This window comes from Ailuropoda melanoleuca, chromosome 14 (assembly GCF_002007445.2).
Source record: "Ailuropoda melanoleuca isolate Jingjing chromosome 14, ASM200744v2, whole genome shotgun sequence".
NCBI classification, from domain to species: domain Eukaryota; kingdom Metazoa; phylum Chordata; class Mammalia; order Carnivora; family Ursidae; genus Ailuropoda; species Ailuropoda melanoleuca.
In genome coordinates this window covers 92,330,000-92,352,661 of record NC_048231.1, presented here as the reverse complement: position 1 = coordinate 92,352,661, position 22,662 = coordinate 92,330,000, and the positions used below count along the sequence as shown (strand labels likewise).

Below are 22,662 nucleotides of genomic sequence, written 5' to 3'. Positions count from 1 at the left end.
AAGGAAACATAGGGAGAACAGTGATTGATGGGCATGGATGAAGGCACACCTGGAGGGAATGAGAATTGGACAACAATGCAAGGAGGGACAGTAAGAGAGGAGCTGCATATTCCAAACCTTCCTTGGCTGATCAGATGTAGTCACTGCAGCCCATTGGGCAGTGAGAACAGTGTCTCACGTTGATCGTACAGGGCAAGGGCTTGAATTCAGTTTATAATGATTTCCCTCTACCATACTTAGAACAGACATTAGCAACTGACTGATGGATGGGAGGATCTTGCTCAACCCTGAACTGTCCAAATGTGACGAGAACACAGCAGAGAGCTGCTGTTGAGGGGCGTGTCCAGAGGACTTTGGCATCATAGCCTAAGGCTGACATTCAGCCCGGAGGCACCAAATGGCCTTATTGTGTATGGTCATTATCTAAATGAATTGGTGGACGCCTAGGCCTACAATTGGTTAAACATGTTGACTATTTCACATCGTCTGTGCTCGCATAATTCTAGACAGCTGATTCACATGTCTGTGGTACGGATCAGAGATGAGGTTAAAAAAAAAAGTGAGATGGCTTTGTTCAATCCATCACTTTTAGAAAAACAATCTAGATGTAGTTCTGATGAAAATCCTTTGGGGTTTCCAGAATACTTCAATATTTTATTCCAGATGAGGCTTCATTGTCCTTAGATAGATAGCACCTGGTTCTAAGTTGGGACGAGGTTAGACCATGTGTCAAATACAGCACCTTTCTCACTTAGAACACCCTATCGGAATAATTAGTCTGTCTGAATTGGCTTAAGTAGGGCCCCAAAATAAAAACCAGTTTTGAAATGTGCACTTTCTTTAGCAGTCATCATTAGTAAACTATCTAGACTAGATAGAGTTTAAGACTTTTCCTTTAGACTTTTAAGAAGATTATATATGCCTTAAGGTGGCAAATATCATGTAAGGAAAAATTAAATTTGCAAACTGAGTAAGAGAAACTCACTGTTCTGGGTGTTTCTCCCTTACGTTCACATAGAACACTCCACTTCTGATACTTCTGGTCACCAAAGGAGTGGGGTTTTTTTCCCCACAACCAGCAATTCTCTGTGACACCAGCTGGGTGTCCTACATCAACTTAATTCTGACGCTACCTGGATGATGGTCAGATCCCACAGGTTAAGGGTTCTGTCCTGTAAGACTGCTGCCCCTATCCCCCCATGCCAATTGCAAATCCAGGTGATCCCCTGTGCATCTGACTACCGATGGGCCATAAGGCAAAGGTTCCCATCACCTTCTGCCTAGGTTTAATGAATTTGTTAGAGTGGCTCACAGAACTTGGGAAAAGTTTACTTATTGTTTATCAGTTTATTATAAAAGGATATGGTAAAGGATCCTGATGACCATCCAGATAGAAGAGATGTGATGGGCAAGGAAGGTGGGAAGGAGCTGGGAGCTTCCGTGCCCTCTCTGGGTACACCTCTTCCCCCCCAGACCTCCACATATTCAGCTACCAAAAGCTTTCCAAACTCTGTACTTTGGGGATTTTTATGGAGGCTTCAACACCTAGGCGTGATGGATCATTTATTAAATCCATTTCCAGCTGCTCTTCCCTCTCTGGAGTAGGGGAGGTGGGGCTGAAAATTCTAAGCTTCTCATCATGGCTTGGTTTTTCCGGTGACCAGTGCCCACCCAGGAGCCCACCAAAAGTCAACTCATCAGAACAAAAGACATTCCTATCCCCCAGGAAATTTTCAGGGGTGTAGGAACTCTGTGTCAGGAACTGAGGTCAAAGACCAAATTTTAGAACAAAAAATGCTCCCAGTGCCCTTATCACTTAGGAAATTACAAGGGTTTCAGGAGCTCTGTTCCAGGAACCGGGGGCAGAGACCAATATATCTATTTTCTGCTTTTTCACACAAATCAATTTGGTTTAAACATCTATGAGGAAGGATGATAACGTGTTTGGTTAAATATGCCCCCTCGGCTTCTCACTGGCAGCATGTGAAAGCCAGCGCGCCGTGGGGTGCTCCTTCAGTGTCTGCAAACAACTTTACTGAGGTGCGATCTACAAACCATAAAATCTCCTTGTTTTTCAGTTCAGCTATTACCATAATTTGATTTCAAGATGCAGTTTTAACATACAAAACTCATACATGTTAAACAGAAAACTCACCCTCATTACTGGGCTGGATTGAGATCTTTAGAGGTTGCAAGCATTGAGTTGAATTTGCTTGTTCCCTATCCCAGTTGCCTCTTTCTTATCTTCTCCTCTTGTTTCTCTCCTTTTCTCCTGCCCTTCATGTATAGGTGTTCAGGGTAGAAGGTAAAATATAATCCCTGCCCTCAAAGATCCATTAGACAGTCACAAAAAACCATGAAAGAGATCATCATGTTCCTTTCTTTTTTTAGATTTTTTTTTTAAGAGAAAGAGAGCATGCACACCATCGGGGGGGGGGAGGGCAAAGGGAGAAGGAGAGAGAATCTGAAGCAGACTCTGTGTTGAGCCCAGAGCCCTACATAGGGCTCGATCCCAGGACCCTGAGATCATGACCTGAACCGAAACCAAGAGTCACCCAGGTGCCCCAAGATCATCACATTCTTTTGTGGAAGTGTCATCCCCAATAGAAGGGCTGTCCCTGGTATTATGGGGTCACATTTATGTCAGCTCCATCCCAGGTTCTCAGAGATTTTAGGGCTCAAGCCAATAAACATTTGTTGGGTACTGTGCTCAATACTGTGATACAAAGATGAATAAGAGCTCATCCCTGCCTGGATTTAAACGGCTCTAGTTCCACCTCAGGTGACGTTTATAAACATCAGTCAATGTTACTGGTCTGACTGACCTTCTGACCCAGTCTTAGTATCTCAACCTTTGCCCATGGGAAGTACAGACCCATCTCTAGTGCCCTGTCTGATAAGGGCGAGTCTTTCCCTGTTTACTGCCTGCCTTGCTCCCTCACTTCCTGCAGCATGCTCCTCAAAGGACACCTGAAAGGTGCCCTCCAGCCACCGGACTGAAATTTTAGCCTTCCTCACACATGGGGACTTCATCCCCCTTTGTCATGCTTGCTTTGCTCCCTTTTCCCTTTCTGCCGCCCCCCAGCACACAATTTATTTTACTTATTCATTATATTGTCTGTTCTCTGCTTTCTCTGTTAGCATGTGTGTTCTGTGAGGGCAGGAATTTGGGTCCGTTTTCTTCTCTGTTCTGATCCTACGGCTAGGTTCCCGGTACACAGGCTATACTTGAGGAATATTTGTAGAATGAATTCATGAATATCTGATCTTTATCTTGTTCCCCAGTACCAGAGCCTATCCTGATAAGCCTCGTTCTTCAAGACCTGGGACGCTGTCTGGACCCTGTCTCACTCCCACCATGGGCAGGGTCTCAGTCTGGAGGGTAAGGCCAGAAGCTCTGGCCACACTGCTGACCAGCTTGCAGCTCGGGACACGGCCTGGTCGCAGCTGCTTTGCTCCTGGGACTGCCTCTCTGAAGAATCTGTTCCGACATGTCATTGCCTGTTCCTCCCGGGACTTGAATGGTTGCTGCCTGCCCCAGTGCTGCCCCCGACTAGTCTTAGAACTGGTCTATCCCAGTCTGCCCCAGTTAATTAACCTTCTCTACGTGACAGCTTTACAAGACTGGACAGAAGGCAGAACACCCATGATGTGGCGTGAATTAAAATACCAGCCAGCGGGAATGCATGAGTAAGGTTGGAAGTTACCCTGCACCATGCTGAATGCTTGAATCCTCCCAAAGAATTGTTTTGAAAGCAGCTGAAGAGTTTCAGTATTTTGGAATAATTACTGGTCCCTGAAATTAGCTTCTTAAAAGCCGTCTTTAAAGTCACTCTTGTATACTTGTAATATTTACAGGCTAAACTTTCCTAGTAAAATTTTGGGGCGTGATAACTCACCATCCTATTTCAAGCTCCTGGTCAACATCAGAAGTTTTCAATACTCTCATTAGCTTCTCATTGAAAAAAATTTTTTTTTTTTCTGCCCTTAATTTGAGGCCAAAAATAAAGACTCCTTAAGTCTTCTATCTCAAGTATACCTGAGATGTGTGTTAAAAACACCCATCTAGCTTTCACTGCTGCCAGGTGCACAGTGAGGGTATAACTTCGCGGTACAAAAGGACACGAGTTGGCCAAGTGAACACTTTAATTAGGAGCCTAAGAAGAGCACTGACAGCCATCAAGCTATAAAGCTATAAAGCTGTCTCTTGGTGACCGATTTCTGTATGTGCTTAGTGGTAACACATTTGGAAACACTATTAACAGGTTTTAGTTGAGTATGTTTTGAATTTTAGTAGGTCATTCAGAGCCCCCTCGACGGTTTGCAGGGTTTCCTTTTCATTTTCTTGGCAGAAACACTTCAATGAGCTATTGGGAGAGGTTAGAATGGGAGTTCTTTCTTTGTGGACAAGACAGCAGAACATAAAGACAGCCAGGGAGAAACGCTGCATGCCCTCTGTTGTTTGACTTAGGGACCACTCAGTTAACCCCGGTGCTGGAGTTCCAGGCAAGTGGGTAGGCTTATCCTTACCAGAGTCATAGAGTTTTGGATCTTCATTTTGCATAGAAACCCTTTAAAAAGGCACCAAGGAGCATGGATACCATCCTCTACGAGCCACCCCCTCTCCTCCATTCCCCAGTTTTGCAGTCACACAAGAGGCAAGAGACCATGTCTTCACATTTTCTTGGAGGAACTAGTCATTCTAAGCATGTCCCCTAAGGTAGGAGTTAGGTTTCAAGGTGGAGAATAAGGTGGGCCGCAGCGGTGCACACCTGCCATAGAACCCTCAGGACTTGCACCTCCCTCTTCCCTACCGCCCGCACCCCCTCCCAGGGAGCCAGGTAGTGGGGTATCCATTCCGGCTTCTTTGGAAGAGTCCTCCCCTTAGCAAAAGCAGAACCGCTCCCTGCTTGGATTACTTGAACTTCTAGGGGCAGCCAAAAAGTATCTGCGGCGACGCGCATGCCAGGGCAGTTTCTGGAAGCGCGACGATGTCAACTCCCTGGCTCGGTCACCTGGTCTCGAGCCGCACGCTGGTCCCCACAAGCCTCGGCCCCCACCTCAGCCCTGCCCTCCTGCCGGCTGAACGCGGCCTCGTCTCACACCTGATCGCTGCTCAGGTCCCATCCGCGCGCGGTACAGAGACAATGTCGAGGTCCCGGCCGAGGTTGGGCACTTGGGGCACGGCCTAGGGAGCCCGCGGGCCAGGGTGGGCAGCTCCTCACTCGAGGGGTGTGTGTGCGATTCCCGACTGACAGATGGACGTCCAGGACCAGCCTCCGTGGGGGGGGGTTGGAGGAGGTGGAGCCGCCGGGGAGGGGCGGTGCCGCGGGGAGTGGAGCCCGGCCTCCCGCCCCCACCCCCCTTCAGTGCCTTAGTCTGGGCGGTGACACAAAAAGCTCCCGCTCGGAGCCGAGCGCCTGGCGGCGGTGTCCGACCGGGAGCGNGGGGGGGGGGTCCCTGGAGTTGCGTTTCTCTCGAGCGCTGGCGGAGTTGGGCTGGCGGCTGGGGCGGGGGAGCGGCGCTGTCGGCGGCTCCGCCGAGTCCTCGGATGCCCCCTGGAGCTCCAGTCCGAGGGAGCGCGTCTCGTGCCCGCGCCGCGCGTGCCCCGGAGGGTGCACGTGCGCGCGCGCCCCAGCTGCGCCCCCACCCCGCACGCACCCCGGACAGTGCCTTAGGAAGCCCCTTGTGGAGCAAGGTCCCCACCCCCAGAAGTTGCCCTCGCGCGCCACTCCGCGGCCCCGGGACCCCTGTCGGGAGGAGAGGGAGCTGTGGCGGGCCAGATGTTGGGGGTCTTTTGTGCGGACCCACGTGCCTGGGGCGCTTGCTCCTGGAAGGGCAGCGGCAGGACAAAGCAGGCTGGACGCGTGGGACGCTGCACGCGAAGCGGCGGTCCCCGATCCCGCCTAGGGTGGGGGTGGGGCGGGGGGAAGCGCCGCACGGTTTGGGAAAGAGTAGAGAAATCGGCAAAACAGTGACAGGGACTTGATGAGGTGGCGGACAGGGGCGAGGAAAAGGATGCTCGCGAATGCAGCGCTGGTGTGTCTGTCTGAGGGGGTGACCGGGAGCCCCGCATTCCCTGATAACCCGGTTTACTAGTACATTTTGTTAGAGTGTCTTTGCCGCGAGATGTTATTCTACGCCTTCTCGTGTTTCTTTCTTTTTGAGAGGTTACAGTTGCTGGTGGAAGCTCTACCACCAGAGGAAAACTTGGGGGCGGGGGAGACTGCAGCGGAGTGGGGGGAGGGGGTTATTTATCCTATAGAGGCAATTAGGAAGCGTTACGCCCCCTCCGCGGCTGGCCGGCTCTCCGCACCTCCACCGCTTCCCTCCACCGCCCAGCGCACCCACTCCACCGCCGCTGGCCGGGGAGGGTGCTTGGATTTCTTTCTCTGCTGAGCGAGTCTAACCCTTCCTGCGTGTATTTCACTGCAGGCTGAACAAAGCTCAGGCTCAGTTGTGCTTCCTGCTTGTCAGCCTCTTGCCTCCCAAACGCGTACCATTTCCACTTGATGTCATCACGCAGAAGGGGGTGAAAGAGACTCGGTGACAGATTCAGGTAACCCCCAGCAGTCTGGGTAGCCGCCTGGGTGTCTCTGGGTCATTTGGGCCAACAGTGTTTGCACGGGGCTGTTTGGGTGGTTTCTGCATCACACCATTCCTTTCCTGTCTGTGTGGAGGAACCGTGGGGGGGCTGCTGATAACTCCTGGCTCTGAGAAAGAAATTGCAAATGACTTGAAACCTTCCTTTGGAAGAAGTCGTTGAGGGCAGGGTGCGTTTGGGGTTGAATCAATTCCCCTGGGTTTCCATTGATGGGAATTTTGATATATTCAGTACATAGGCAATTGTATCTGAATGTGGGGTTTGGATAGATGCCTGCTTTCTTATCTGTAGTAATACATTTTGGCTTCAGTCTGTTCATGGATATTGCTTGTTGAAAAGGTATCATCGTAAGGCAGATTATAAATTTGACCAGTGCTCAATTAGGGCATTGGTCAAATGTAGTAACCTTATGAAATAATGTCTCTCCTGCAAGCCTTCATTGTAATAGTGTTTGCAATATCAGGAGGGACATGCCAGCAGTAAGTTCCTGGGAGGTGGAACGGAAGGCAGTTGGGGGAGCAGAAAGAGAACAGAGAAATGGTGCTTTAGTTAAGTTCCCATTTACATAGCCAGGAACTATTAGGCTCTCAGTCTGCATTTTATCTTTAGGTTGTTGGTTCTTTTCCAAAAACTCTGGCCTGTTCCTTTCTTTCCAAGGATAGTTCTGTTTTGGTGTCAACCTCACGAAATCTGGGGCTATCTTGATGGAGCTCAAAGAAAATGTAACCTTCAGACGTGTCAGATCACCTTGGCAATGGCATTGTCTCCTAGAGGGCAGAGTCCTGGCATCCTGCACTAGGAGCAGAGAATAAGAATGGCTATGGGGGTGGACTCAAGGTTTATCTTGTAGGAAGAGGGCATTGCTGAGGGCCAAAGGCTCCTGGTTCTCTCTCTTGGACTGCAGCAATAGCCATACTGGGTACTGGGCAGATTCTTCCATCACCAACCCTCCCCCCCCATCCCTTGACAAATAAAATTTAAAAACTTGAAGGATTTGTCATTCACCTCTGGGGTAGTTCTGAGAGGTGACTTTAAGAAAACGTAAGTGACACCGGCATATATCTTTCTACTCAGAGCATCCAGGAGTCACCAGGAGAAGTAAAGGAGGTATCTGGTCCCAGCTGGAACAAAGGCCACCGCTTGGGGAAGATCAGATTTTTAATGGTGCTAGGATAGAGGGATTTTGACAAGTAATTTTTATGTCAGCAATAACGCAGGGTGTGTGCTGTGTTCCTGTAAGAGGAAAAGCCACGTGATGGGATAATAAGGAGTGTAATAATGCAATAGAAACAAAGGGTGTGGTTTTCTTTTTTTTAATAGAAAAAATAAATACCTCACACACAAAATTCCACACAGGAAAACAGCTGCCTGCACATGTAAATGCACGTCCAAGAACAAAGATAGCCACAGTGCAGTGTTAGGTTTCACTGTGGTTTTAAAGGGTGTGCAGGAATAAATCATAATAAAGTGTTGTATTGATGCTTATTTTGGTTTTTTTAGGTGGAGCCTCCCCACCTCCAGATGTCTGCAGCAGTGTGTTTAGCTGTGGGTCGGGGGAGCCCTCGAGGGTTATTAGACCAACCTTTGCCTCCAGTGCCCGAGTCCTTTCTACAGTGTTCCTTTAATTCATTCCGCAGATGTTTATCAAGCACCTGATAAATAATAGGCTCTGTGAAAGACTCCAAGGGGTGGGGGGCTGTCTGGAGACATAAAGATGAACCACCTTCAGGGAGCTAGCTTATGGAAGACCTGATTCTAATTAAGTTCAATGGAAGCGAGAGGGAGAGGAACAAGGGGTGGTATTGGACTTCTGAGGGAGGAGCATATGATCATTGAATGCCTCGTTCACTGGGGAGATCACTACTTCCTAAGTGACTAGACCTGTTGTCAGAAGGTGACCTTTTCTTCCTAGCCTTTAAACTCTTCAGCTGAATTCCACACGAATGTTTGGATTTCACTGCTGTTGACAGGTCATTCTGTTTCATTCCTTATTCCCTCAGAGTTGCTTGAACCTGTCTATCCTGTCTGCACCCTCTACATTTGAAAGAATTATTGAATTTTGAAACAAACTCTGCTTTCTTGGTATTATCCGATTTAGAAAACAGATGGGGGAGAGGAACTTTTGCAGGTTTCTCTCTTTTTTAAGACACCGATATTACTGGCAGTTTAGGTTAGGTTATGCTGCAGTAAGAAATCACCTCCAAATCTCAGTGGCTAAATATAGTTTCTCTCTTTCCCGTGCTGTGTGTCCGGCATGGTCAGCAGGTAGGCCCTGCTCGCTGTCGTCACTCGAAGACCCAGACTGATGGAGGTGTGATCTTGAGTGTGCAATGTTGGAAAGGAAAGTATAGAGGATCTTGCTGTAGTAATGACATGCTTGGACCCAGAAGTGACTTACATTGCTTTGGCCAGAACTAGTCCCCACTGAAACCACAATTCAATATCTCTTGTCTTGAGAAAGGGGGAACTGGATAGAGGTGAGTGATCACTAATGACTTCCACAGGTAATGTGGCCCAGATGAGGTTGCAAAGTGTCTTCCTATGGGGCTAGCTCATGCTTTGTAGACATTGAGTGTTACACGAGTATCAAATGAAAGAATGAATGATAGATATCTTAAAGAATCTGGTCCTACCCCCACATGGTATTTACTGATATGATGGTATTATGTTTACTAATACTATTGTACACTGACCATCAAATAAGAAAATTATAATGCTCTCTCTTGTTGCCTGTTTTGAGTAGTTGTTTATTCTGAAGTGGTAGGCCAGGAGATGGTTCTAGGGCCAGTTCTAGGAGGTTCTGCGCTTAGCATTATGTAACAGAGAGCTGTTAACTTACAGACTTTCTCTCCCTCACCATCTGCCTATTGTCTAAGACTTCCTGAGTTTGTTTGGAACAGCCTGGGTTAGAAAAGGAGTGGCAGTGGGCCTAGAGTCACACAGGGGATGGCCTCTCACAGTAAAGGTTTCAGGGCCCCAGAGAAGACTTCGGGGGGCAGGAATGTGCGTAGGGTGGCCTTGGGCCACCCCCTTGTTACTCCGATGTTTAGAAAAAGCACTTTGGACAAGCGGCGTTTTCTGGTCACGGGACCAGCAGAACACCCAGAGAGTTTTGGGACATTCATGCTCCCATCAGCAACGATGTTGACAAGGAGGATGGTAAGTTTTAAAGCCTGCCTTGTTGCATTGTCCCTAAAAATAGTTGGGTGCCGAGGAATAGGCATCGCAAGGGGCGGTGGATTAAGTAGCTGGTGGCTTGTAGAGAGATTTTGCTGTTGGAAGTGCCGGTTCTTCAAATATCTTTGTACATGTTGTGATAAATGCATGCACGGATTAGAATTTTTAGGATTTGAGAAGTACCTTCGGCATAAGCATGGAATTTAACAATATAGTATTGCTTCTGGCTCAGTAATCATGTCGCTGAAGTCATTTTATAAAAGGAGCTCTTCCTAGACAGGTGATATGGTGAAATGACAGCTGGTCCCTGAGTCACAGTGACTAGGGGACATCAGTGTTTGCCTAAGAATGCAGAGGCTGCCCTCTGCTTCCCTTGAGTGACAAAATATTGCACCCAAAGGGAGGGAAAGTGGGAAATGAGTGGCTGAGAAGCCAGCAGGGAGAACCAAAGATCACCCTCCACGGCCTCCAGGAACCAATTCAGGGTGTGTGTGGCTGGGCCGAGGGCAAGGCACAGACCTGGCAAGAGGGAAAATGAAGCCCTGAGCGCCTAGTCTCGAAATGTATTTGGGAAGCCCCAAAAGACATTTCTGTATTTTGGTTGCCCGCCACTTGAATTTCATAATCAGTCCGCTGACCAGGTAGAGGGCACTTGTGGAATGAATGCAGTGCCTGGCCCAAGATGCTGTGGTAATGTCAAGAAAGCCAGAAGAGAGGAAGGCGTGGGTTTTCCTGCTCCTTCCCTCCTGGCTTTGTGAGCTAGTTTACCAGAATTCCAGGAGTCCGCCTGAGTGATTGAAGTCACCATTTGGATAAAAGACAACTTGTTTTATGTTTAGGGATTTTTTATTTCTGGTTGACTTACTGTCATTGGAAGACTTGAGGCCAGCAGCGGTGTGTGACTTGTTTCTCCTTTGGGTGGTTCTTGAAGCCTGTGGTTTTCTGGCCTAGACCGTCTATGGCTGCTGAGGCCCGGAGTACATTTTTTGTAGAATTGTGTGTGTGTGTGGCGGGGCGGGGGCTCCTTGTAATCTGCTGGGAGCAGAGGGCATGAGTAGGGCAGCATGTCTTATTTACCACTGGATTTGTTAATTCCTGCATATGTAAAACTCACTGCAAACATCCTGCGTGCTAAAACTTATTCTGACATCACACAGGCTCCCTGGGCTACCAGACTTCATGCAGGGAAGGTATTGATCTAATGCCATTAGGAGGGGCAAAGGCCTGATGAAGTGGGGTCTTGGGGTACCATGTTCTGTGCCCATGCTTTCTCTCTAGTCCCTCCTACCTACTTCCCAAGGAAATGTAGCTTTCCTGCCTCACTTTCCATTTATTTTATTTTTTTTTGATTCATATAATAATATTTTTTTATTATATTATGTTAGTCACCACACTTTCCATTTATAAATCCAGAGAAGCACGCTTAGTACACTTGTCACTGAGGTTCTTTGATGAGATTTTGGCAAAAGCTTTGACAGATACCGAGGAAATAGGGAGCGTTCTTATGAATATTGGAATTCTGCTGATTAACAGGTGAACTGTCCCTCCTTAGTGACAGTTCCTGTCTCCCTTAATTTCTGTCCTCACCGCCATCTCCCAGCTGTGGACTTCATTTCTCTCTGGATTGTAAGAGTGGGTACCCTTACCTCCTGGCTTTCCCACCCCAATCCATATGACAAAACGCTGCTACCCTTAGGACAGTAGGTCATTTTAAGTGTTCATTCCCTTGCTTTCTACTTTTCAGTGGCTCCTGTCTTTTGGCGATGAAGTTCATATTTTTTAGTCTTCCCTTTAAGGTTTTCCCCACCTAGACCCAGACTTATGTCCATCCCTGACTTTCGCTCCGCCTGACTTGAAAACACCAGCTTAGCTGGGATGGCGAACACACAAGTCCCCAGAAATGCTTTGCATAGCCTGTTTTAAAATTCTGGAATATTCTGTGGCCTACAGTGTCCTCTCCCTATACTCCATCAGTCAAGGTGTAACTTTGCTCTTAACTCTTCTAAAAAACGTAACTCTGTCACTTTAGCCCATAGCAATCTTTCACTCCTCCAAAGTTCTCTGGCAAAATTGCCTTCATCTCTCATTTCGTTCAACATTCATTCTACAAAGGGCATTTACCATAGATGGTCTTGTATTATCACCTAAGATTGAGGGGTCTTTTTCATTCTTCCATTTTTTTTATTTGAGAGAGAGAGCACAAGCAGAGGGGAGGGGCAGGAGGAGAAGCAGACTCCCCACTGAGCAGGGAGCCTGACTTGACTCAGGCCTTGATCCTAGGACCCTGGGATCATCACCTGAGCCAAGGGGAGACACTTAACTGACTGAGCCACCCAGGTGCCCCAGTCTTTTTCTTTCTTTTTAATTGCAAAGAACAGAAACCCACTCTAGCTAGTTCAGATAAAGTGAGATACACTGAAAAGATGTCCCAGGATGAGGGTGGGACTTTTCCAGTCACTGCTCAGCTGGGGGAAAGGGTGAGGGGTCCAGTTTTCTCCAAGGGGGCCTTGCAGCTGGTGGATGTAGGGACTGAAACCAGCAAAATCTCATTTCTCTTGCAAGCTCCTTAGAGATGAATACTGGATGAGGTTTGAACCTATTTTGTATTCCCAATGATGTTTATACAATGTAAGGGCTCAGTAAATAATCATTGATGAATCTTTGACAGCAAAGAAATGATTTTGACCTACTATGATAAAGGAACTATAGATGCTTTTGGCCTTAGATTTAAAGGAAGTTTAGAAGAAAGAAACTTTTTTTCTGATTTTATTTATTTATTTATTTGAGAGAGAGAGCATGCGTGAGACTAGAGGAGGGAGGAGAGGGACAAGCAGACTCCCCACTGAGTGCAGAGCCCAACACAAGGCTCCATCCCAGGACCCCGAGACCCTGACCTGAGCCAAAGAAATTAAGAGCTGGATGCCCAACTGACTGAGCCACCCAGGTGCCCCGAGGGAAGCTTATTTTTAAGAGCTTCCCATACTTGTGTGTTAATAATGATTAAGTATTGAACCAAATTAGAGTTGTCAGGCTGCAGTGTGCATTTCAGTGGTCGGGAAGTGAACATTCTCATTGAGGGTCATCACTCTAACAAAATGAATTGTTATTGGTAGTCTGTTTTTCAGCATCCATTTGTCTTCTTCTTCCAAAACAACCACAGAACACACAAAAGCATCTTCTTGGGGGATGTAGAGAACTTGACATCCCACAGTCTCAAGGCTACCCCAGATTCTCAAGAAGCAGACTGTGCTGTTTGGGTTTGACCATAGTGGGTGACAGTTGTCCATAATTGGCTGCCATATCTCCCTTTGTAATTAGCTTGTAGCCATCTGGTTTGCTCTGCCTCTTTTGATTTTGGAATACTCGTTCATGTAATAGAAACTCTAACCCTTGGAATGCTTGATCATTATGAATAGCGTTATTGTGAAAGAGGAAATGTGTTTAGCTGCTTGGAGAAAATGGCCACAAATACATTGACATCAGAATAATGTTCTCAGTTTGAGGCCTAATGAATGGATCTGAGATCAAGGTCTCAAAAATGAAAGTGTTTGGTGTGATATTCTTTTCCAGTTGTATTGCTCTGGGGTGGGTTTGTAAATTGCTTCCTTGCAGATTAATATGAGGTTAAAAGTGGTTGGAGAGAATGTGGATAGATCTCTGTACCTTGTTTGCAGAATTTGCCCCTTTGTTGCATGTGACATAAGGATTATGGTCATTTTAAGTGAGGAATGGCTAATTCAATCATACAGGTAGAGAGCCATTTTTATCTGGGGTAAGTACTTGTCCATCTGGTCCTACTCCATCACCTAAGGTAGGAATCCATCTATTCACCTCTCATGGTGGGTAAAAAACATTTAAAACACTGAGAATCCATGACTTAAACCCTGTATTAGGTATAAGGTTGTATATATTATGTTTATTCAGATATTCAATGTCCACTGTTTGCTAGGCACAATTCTAAGTAAAGTCCTTGCGTTGCCTTAACTTAATATACAAACTTGTAATTATTTTGGTTTTCTGCCCTTTTTTTTCTTTTTTCTTTTTTGCAACGGCAAAGCTAAAAGGGGACAGAATAAAAGAAATGTATCTGATACTCTTCTTTCTCAATTCTTGGCCTGTTACCGTACATACCCATCTTACTTGATCCTAATTCAGTTGAGTGATTAAAACCTGGCATTTTTGAAGCAAGATGGGTTTGGGTTCAAGTGTGGGCTCTGCCATAATGACCTTGAGTAAATCAGGTCTGACTGAGCTTTGGTTTCTCCATCTGGGAAATGGAGGACAGTCAACCTCATTGAGTTATTCAAGAGTAAGTGAGATCATTTACAGAAGTGTTTAGCGTGTTGCCTTGTGCACTGTAAATGCTTTGTTAGTGGCGGCTATTATTAATGTCCTTTTATTCAGCATCTACCATCCACCAGTTATGGTGTTGAAATCTGGAAATCTCGGGATCAATAGTTGTGCCCTATACTGAAGAAGCTTTTTAACTAGCCACGAAGATAACCACATCCAAATAACTACGGCTTTTGGCATTTTTATGAGGATTTGCTTTGCATGCCGTGTCATCCGAGTCTTGTCATTGCAGAGTCTTTGTAAAGCTTTGCCTAAATGGTGTGGAGTTTAAGATGATAGCCCTTCTCAGGAGGAAGCTGGAGGAAGTGGAGAGGCTCTGGGACAGCCTGCAGGCAATCGAGCCTTCCTTCAAGAGCACCGGCCTCCTTTCTCCTGTGGCCTCACTCCTCCCAGGCCAGGCAAGGGTCTGGTTTCTTGGGGGGGGGAGGGTAGGAGGAACCACTGACTCAGCTTGTCCAGGACTAAGAGAATACCCAGGGTGAGGGACTTTCTGTTTTAAAACCAGAATGGCCCCAGGAAACCTAGCATCCATTGGTCACCCTACTTAGGGGTCCTGTCCTTGTTCTGGGATTGTTTTTTTAGCTTCCTGAAGCAGACTTTGTGGACATTTCACATGGGTAGAGAGGCAGCCATCCTCAGAAAAGAAGCGGGAGAGAACAGGGCTGGATAAGCCTGCAGGAGGCAGTTGGCTTTGTCAATTCTTTTCTTTATGAATGTACTTTTTGGAATAGGATCTTTATTATTGTTGTTATTTTTATTAAAGAAGAGATCTCTCTAGCACAGGCAAGAAAGGCAACTAGACTATACAATAGGACCGTAAAGTTAATGGGCTCTTTAAAAAATGCTCTTTAAGCCGTAGTATTTGCTGTGTCTGGGAGGGTTGTTGCACAGGGCTTGGTGCACCGTAGACATTCAATAGATACTTGTTGAAGGAATGGTGGAATTTAATCTTGAGAAATGACTTTTGAGAGCTGGGTTCCAGTTCAGGGCTGGGTTGCGGATCCTTGCAGGATTTCAGGGTGGGCCCTTGGATGGCTACCTTAAAAATGCATGACCCTCTATCTGCTCGGGGTTCTGGAGTGTGTTTATGTATGAGCTTATGCTTTTCTTGATGGTGTTTGTTGTTGTCTTCTTGGTGGAACCACACAAGAGCAGCCGATGAGCTGCTGCAACGTGCGCGTGTTGTGAACATAACGGTTGCGCGAGCAAGTGCCTGTGTACACACTGCCCAGGGAGCGATTTTCTGATGAGTCTGTTCATTCCAACAGGGGGTTGGGAAGGGAAGCAGGCCTAGCTCCGTACTACTGAGTGGAGATGTCTGGAGCCCGGGCTCCAATTTGCCTGCATTCCCTCTTTCTGAATCTCCATTACTAACACATGGGATTGATGGCAACTGATAAGGCCCTTGGATAAGCCACAGATTTTTCTAGTCTTTAGCTGATGCCTCCAAAGATAACCCTTTGTGTTCTGTTTCTTTTTGGGAAGTGTAACTATTTATCTGGGGATGTTAGGACCTGCAGCAAATTGCCAGAAACAGTAATTAGTTTGCTAGTTCTGCAAACCCCATGCACATAGCACCCGAGGGCAATTGCTAGACATTTACGTCACTCTTTCAACTCAGATTCCTGGGTAATCACCATGCACACTGAGAAATCGTACTCATTTCTGTTCCCAATAAGCCAGATTTCTTCAGGGCCTGTTGCTTCACCTGAGAAAAAGGTAAATGGTTTGTTTATGGAAGGGGAAACTTACAGGCAAGCAGAATTCATTTTATAAATTGCCCTTATTTCTATACACAATGCTAATAAAAGTTGAAAGAATTGGTGGGGTTTTTTTTGTTTTTTGCTTTTTGTGGGTTTTTTTTGTTTTGTTTTGTTTTGTTTTGTTTTTTTTGCAGAACCACTCGTTTACTTTTTTTTCCCCCAACAGTGGAGTCAGAGCTATCAAAAATTAATTGTTCACACACCTTGAGTTTATGTTAAAATAATAAACGAGGTGTTTGAGAATTGTATGTTAGGGCAGTCATTCTTCCCAACAAGAAGTTCTTTGATTTGCAAGAAAAAATGTCTTCACTCAGAAGTTAAAAAGGGTATGTGAGGTTTTACCCCAGATTTGTTACATCTTATTTATGGAACCTGCCTGTGGAGGTGCCAAGCCCTCTCTTTAATGTGCTCCTTAAAATAACATTCTTAGGAATCAAGGCCAGTCCGGAATGGAAATTGAAAAAGAGATGCTGTCCAAACAACTTAGAATTCCTTGTAAATTAGGTGGGCAGTGATAATCAATTTTGAAGTATAAATGGGATTCAGCCTCGGTTGTCTGGTTGCCTTGGCTTTCGTTTTGTTCCTTGTCCTTGACTTACTGCAAAGGGCAGTGCCATTAGACTCTGTGGCCACTGTGAATAAAGGTGAGTGGGGCTTCATGTGTGTTCACCTAGAACACCCCAGAAATGGGCGCTCTGGATTCTCAGCGTAGGAGGAAGCCACTCTGTGCAGGCTGACGCTCCTCTGGGTTCTGGAGTCCACTTCCCTGGGTTTAACTTCTCCTTCGAGATTCTGACTTGTAAAGAAACAAATTTCTTCCTTTTATGAGGCTTTTTAGTGCTAGGTGACTGGTGTCGTTCGATATAATCTATAGTACTTAACAGCGAAATATACTTTGTTTTCCCAGAGCTGATCACAGTGAAAATGAGAAAAGGAGGGAGAGGGACAACAGTTTGAGGGAGGAAAAGTGAGTCAAGCGAATAATGGGGTAAATAATGGTGTAGGAGAGTCTTACTTTTTAGACTCAATTTTAGCTTCAAAATTAAGAACAACTGTTGTTTACATGGTGGTATTGACTTCGTAATTGAAAGCATCTTGCCCAAAACAAATTGACGTTGTTATTAATAATGCATATTTTACAAAGTGACCTGGAAGTTTATCAGATGTTTTCCTTCCCAAACTGTGTCGGATTCCACAGTGTATTACTAGAGAGGGATGGGGAGATAACTCTAGTACAGAGATAATAGATAATGTTTATTATATGCTTCAGGCTCAGTGCTAACTGCTTCAAGCGTGTTATCTGAGAGGCAGTGGATCCTGAAAAGTTAGGGGACTTGCCCGAGGTCACACCACGAGTTTATGCCAGAGCCGGGGTATGAGCTTATGCTGTCTGTGCTCTGAACCCGAGCCTGGGAGCCACATCCACAGCTGGGATTTGGGGTTGAAGAAGCAATAACTCCTTTTTCAAAAATGGGTTCAGTGCAATATACCTCAGGAAGTGAGCTGACTTCTGCACTCTTCTCTCTCTGGGAACGAAGATGGATGATTTTGGTCAGCATCTCCCTGAATCAGTTTGATGTTGACTTTGAGGCTGTATGGTTTGAAAGAGTCAGTGATGAGTTCTGCTGGGAAATTTGCAGTGAGATTTCCGACTATTATCTGAGCTTTGCCCTGTGCTAACACGTTTCTGTGTAGTTAGGTGATGGGAATTGTTTCTTGAAGGGCCACTTGACTGAAAGCCAGTGTGTGTAGCTGGGAGCTTAACACTTTCATGAATACACTACTAAAAAATATTGTTTGAAGCATTTCTCCCAATGGCTGTTTGAGGGTGAATACTGTTTTGCCCCATACCAAATGGGGAAGAAGTCATATCCTTTCATATTGCCATTCCTTTGTTCATATAGTTCCCTTTTCCTGGAATGCCTTTTCTTCCTGTCCCCTTTTTCCCCCTTCCCACAAAATGCCTTGTCTTGATGGAAAGCTGTAAGTATATGCTTCCTTCAAGGTTTCCTTCCCATTCCATCTGCGTTATGGATTCTCCTCCAACTCTCTCAGGAAGAATGAGTGTTCCTTCCGTTTGTTCTTTTTTAATATCACTTACCTCCGTGCATGATAATTCTGTATGTGGTTGCCTCCCTGCTCCATTTGAATTCTGACTGCAGGGACCTCGTTTTCTTCAGAAGTTTGGATGGATGGATGGAGGAACGAATGAGCAAATGGATGAACAAACTTGAAATGTGGATTCGCTGGGATTGGTTAGGGTGTATCTTAGTGACAAATGGTGGTCGACCTGAGCGTTGACATGTCGCATGATGGTGGTGAGTGGCTAGATGCTTACCAGAATCTCAGCACTGTTGACGTTTGGGACTGGATGACTCTGTTGTGGGGAGACTGACCTGTCCACAGTGGGGTGTTTCGTAGCACCCTTGGACCCTACCCACTAGGTGCCAGTTGCCTCGTTGTGACAATCAAAGATGTCTCCAGACATTGCCAGTGTCTCCTGGGAGTCACAGGTGCCTCCCGTGGACACTGTACTAGACTACGTTTCACATGTGGGTGGAGGGGGTGCATGGGACTGATTCTCATCAATAGGATGTGTGTGGAAATGAGAGGCAGCTAAGAGTGGGAGTGCCTTTTCCACATTTGCTCTCTTTCTGGTCTGCTGGCCGGCTGCAGGGGGCAGGGGGATGGAGAACTGCGAAGCCCTGGGCTATGATGGAGCCACAGGATGGGAAAAGCCACGGGATGGGAGAAGCCACGGGATGGGAGAAGCCACAGGACGGGAGAAGCCTGAATGACTGTGTGGAGCAGAACCTCCCTTACCAAGCAGAACTGGAATGCCGCGGGAAGAAGAGGTTAAACTATGTGTTGCTTGATGCTAGTGAGATTTGGGGGTATTTGTTCTGGCAGTCAGTCTCCCCTGCCTTACCTTCCCTGACATTTGGATGCAGAGAACTCGCTGAAGCAGCCGTGCCAGGATTCCAGGTCGTAAGTAAAAACAGACCTTCCAACCATGGAGAAGGGGACAGATATTTTTGTTTGTCCTTGTAAGGCATCAGCCTTAGTGCTAGAATTCTGTTAATTTCTAGATTTGGTCAGAAAATACGACGGTGAGAAATGGGAATTTGTGATGCCACCGCTTTGGTAATTCTGACATGTGAATAACAAGAGATTTTGGGCTGTAAATAATTTTAGTAAAAAGTAATAAAACATGGGATGTCCTGGCAGGTCTCACTTCACTGAGCGGGAATATGCGCCTGCGTTGCAGGTTCAGGTTGTTTATCTGTGGCAATTTCTGTAAAACGCATTTTAACATTTAGGGGGAAAATGACAGATGTTGATACCCTACAGTCACAGCTGTTCCCCACACCATTAATTAATAAGTCACCGTATGATGGGGTGGGCTTTGACACAGACTCATATTTGCATAGTCCAGCTGGATGCTGTGGACTCATGTCCTTTAAAAATCTGACCCCAAAAGCTCCCTTATCAGACCAAATTCAGTGCCTAGTTCTGGATTTCTTTTGCCACAATTAATTGTACCTGTGGTGTGTCTACAAGAGCTACTGACCAAAATGCATTTGGTCAAATGGTTTCATTTGGCCCCCATCTGGATGACAACAGCAGGGTTGTTTGCAGGAGACAATGGCTGTTTGTGGGCTGTTTGTGGGTGAGCCCTTTGATGACAGCTGAAGGCTTTGTGTCTGTTTCAGCGGCCAAGGTGCCTGCTGTGTTTGCACAGCATTCAATCCGTGGTGGTCCCGAGAGCCACCCCTGGTGAATTTCACCGTACCTGTCAGTCAGCCAGAGACTCCCTGTCAGGAAGTCAAGCAAATGTGGATTGATGATTTTAAGATGGTGAAGTCTTCCTTGCTAGTAAAAATCCTGCTAGGCATCTTAACTACCGAATATGTGATTCTTGTGTTTTCCCCCCATATAGAACATTTGCACAAAAATAAGAACAGCTAACATGGATAGGACTAGTTATCTGCCATGGCTCTAAGTGTTTTTGCATATAGTATGTACATAATTCTCACTACAGTCTGAAGGGGAAGGTACTTTTTTTTTTTTAAGATTTTATTTATTTGACAGAAAGAGAGGCAGTGAGAGAGGCAACACAAGCAGAGGGAGTGGGAGAGGGAGAAGCAGGCTTCCTGCTGAGCAGGGAGCCCGATGTGGGGCTGGATCCCAGAACTCTGGGATCATGACCTGAGCCGAAGGCAGACGCTTAACGACTGAGCCACCCAGGCGCCCCGGGAAAGGTACTTTTTATATCTTCATTTTAATTTGTCTCTTTACAAGAACTTAAGGCTAAATGACTTGCCCAAGGTCACAAGATGAGTAAATGCCAGAGCTAGGATTAGAACTCAGCCCCAAGGGGGTCCAGGGTTGAGGCTATAAGCCACTACAGTATGCTGCCTCAAATTCTTCATTCTGTTCAGAAGACTCCTTTTCTCTGAGATGTTCTGTATTTTCATGAATTCAATAAACATCTGTATAGGATGGTTAAAAAGAGTTACTGATATTATTGCTTTATTTTTGCATTGTTTGAGCATAATTTCTCCATTTAGCTGTCAGCTCATGCTCTTGTGTCTTCCATGACTCTTGGCACAATGCTTGCTCATCAGGAAGTACTAACGTAGCACGTTGGTTTGATTATTTTCCCACAGAGATGCTCCTTTAGGAGGTCACCTTGGTAGGAGTAAGAACACATGCACACAAGGAACTCATATGCCGGGTGGGGTGGATGAAGTGGTACTGGAATGCGGAGGGGAAAGATTACTTCCTGCTAAAGGATTTAAGATGGCTGCGTGCCTGAAGTAGCATTCAGTGATGCTCTTGACACGTAGGGGATGTTCTGGCCACGTGGGCAGTGGAGTGGCATCCCAGCAGCAGCAACGTGGTCGGGGATGGTGGATCTTGTCTTCTGGATGACAACTAATGCTTTATGACTATAGTGCTTTATGACTGTGGGGTATGCAAGCCGGACTGGGAGGAAAAGGATTAGAATAGCTGGTGGGAAGGGGGCCTTTGGGATTTATTTGGCAGGAAGTCATTGATGGTTTGGGAGTTGGGGAGCATGTGAGTACGATGCTGTACTTTTGGGAGCTTAATCTGGCAGCAGTCCATATGGATGGGAAAGGCAAGGGTGGGGAGACCAATTGGGGTCCAGAGAAGATGTAGTGAAGACTTACACCTCAGGGGGAGGGCCACAGGAATAGAAAGGATGCATGGACACAAGAGATATTTCAGAGACAAAATTAGTGGAATTTTAGAGACGAATTGAATGAGAGGTGGGAGATAAACAGGTTTTCAAGTCTGGGTAACAGGGTGAATAACAGTAACAAATATAAAATGACATGGAAAAGCCAGATTGGGAAGAAATCAAGAGTTCTCTTTGGAAATGGCATTTGGAAGAGAGGTCAGAGTTGTACCTTTGAGAGTAATCCACATCCAGATGGCCATTGTGAGTCTGAGGTTGAGCCATGTTGCCAAGTGGGGGAGAGAGCCTCTGAGAGCTGTCTATGAAAGGACGCGGGTTGAAAGGGAGGTAGGAACAAGGAAAACACATTTGTTTCCTGGAGCAGAGGACACCTGCATGTATTGAAAACTAAAAGATAATGTGTGACTTCATGGTATAGTGTAGCTAAATTTATATTTATTCTTCCCAGATTGATTAAGATTTCTCCTAGATTGAAGTATTGGAGCTATTTTGCAGACCATGCATGAAGAGGGTTCTGTAGGGGAATCTGGTGGGACAGTGCTCTGCTCAGCTGAGCTGGCCATGGTGGTTCTACCTCCCCAGCCCTGGGGCATGCTCAGGCCGGCCTGCCTTCCTCCTGTGGCCTCCCTGAGGATGCCTGCCTTCTCTTTCTTCCTCCGCCCCTCAGTTCAAATCCTCTCTTCCTTTGGTACCCTGCCCAAGGCCCATCTCTGAATCCCTGATGATTCATGGGGCCTGGTGGTGGCCAGCTGCTGAGTGATGATAGATGTGGCTTGCCTGAGGGCCGTGCCTACCTTATGCATCTTTGCATCTAGGGACCTGGCTTTTTTTTTTTTTTTTTTTTCCCACCAGTAAATGTTGTAACTGGTTATCTTCTATCTCTAACTGGCTCTTAATCTCCTTAAAGACTGTAGTGATCTAACACTTTTATATATCCCCCCACACTATCTTGGATGTGGTATCTTCATGCTACTGGTTGGTTAGAGCCTGTATCATCAGGAAGTTTTCTTTTGGGGGCACTGTATCTTAGTAGCCAAGCCTCATATTAGCAATGGGAAGTATGATGGTTCCCACCACTGGCATCATTTATATTCGGCTATTCCAAAGACATATTGACTGTCTTGATTGATTCTTCTCTCAGTTAATGCACGGTGAAGCTAGCAGCAAGGGGATAGTATTGCCTTGCAGGTCAGCCTTTGGGTTGCATGTAAGAAGCTGGGGGTAGGTTTTCAGGAACCAAAATATACTTGGAGTCCCATATGGGTAAAACAGTAGTAGAGGCTGGAAATTAGTTTTTATGTGTCTTAAATTAAATTAATTGACAAAATTCATTTAGTACGGTGTGAGGAATGGTCACAAATACACAGAATAAAACTACTCGTGTAGCTAGATTAGGGAGATACTTTGAAGATGGGAGAGGTTTCTTTTTCCTTTTGTGAGGTTTGTTTCTTAATGCAGTCTCTGGCCCGTTGGCCTCAAACACTCTGGTATAATCAGCGCCAGTTAGTTTGAATCTGCTACCCCGGCTTTGCTCTAGCTGG

General features: G+C 46.1%; 1 protein-coding gene across 1 annotated transcript in view; it reads left to right on the top strand.

Annotated features, from left to right (window-relative positions):
• The first annotated feature begins 6,428 nt into the window (after positions 1–6,428).
• RNF152 (ring finger protein 152) overlaps positions 6,429–22,662 on the top strand; it is an 80,929-nt gene continuing 64,695 nt past the window's right edge. Inside the window, exon 1 of the mRNA XM_034642672.1 lies at positions 6,429–6,559. The gene's annotated coding sequence lies outside the window, so the exon portion shown is untranslated. The remainder of the gene's footprint in view (positions 6,560–22,662) is intronic.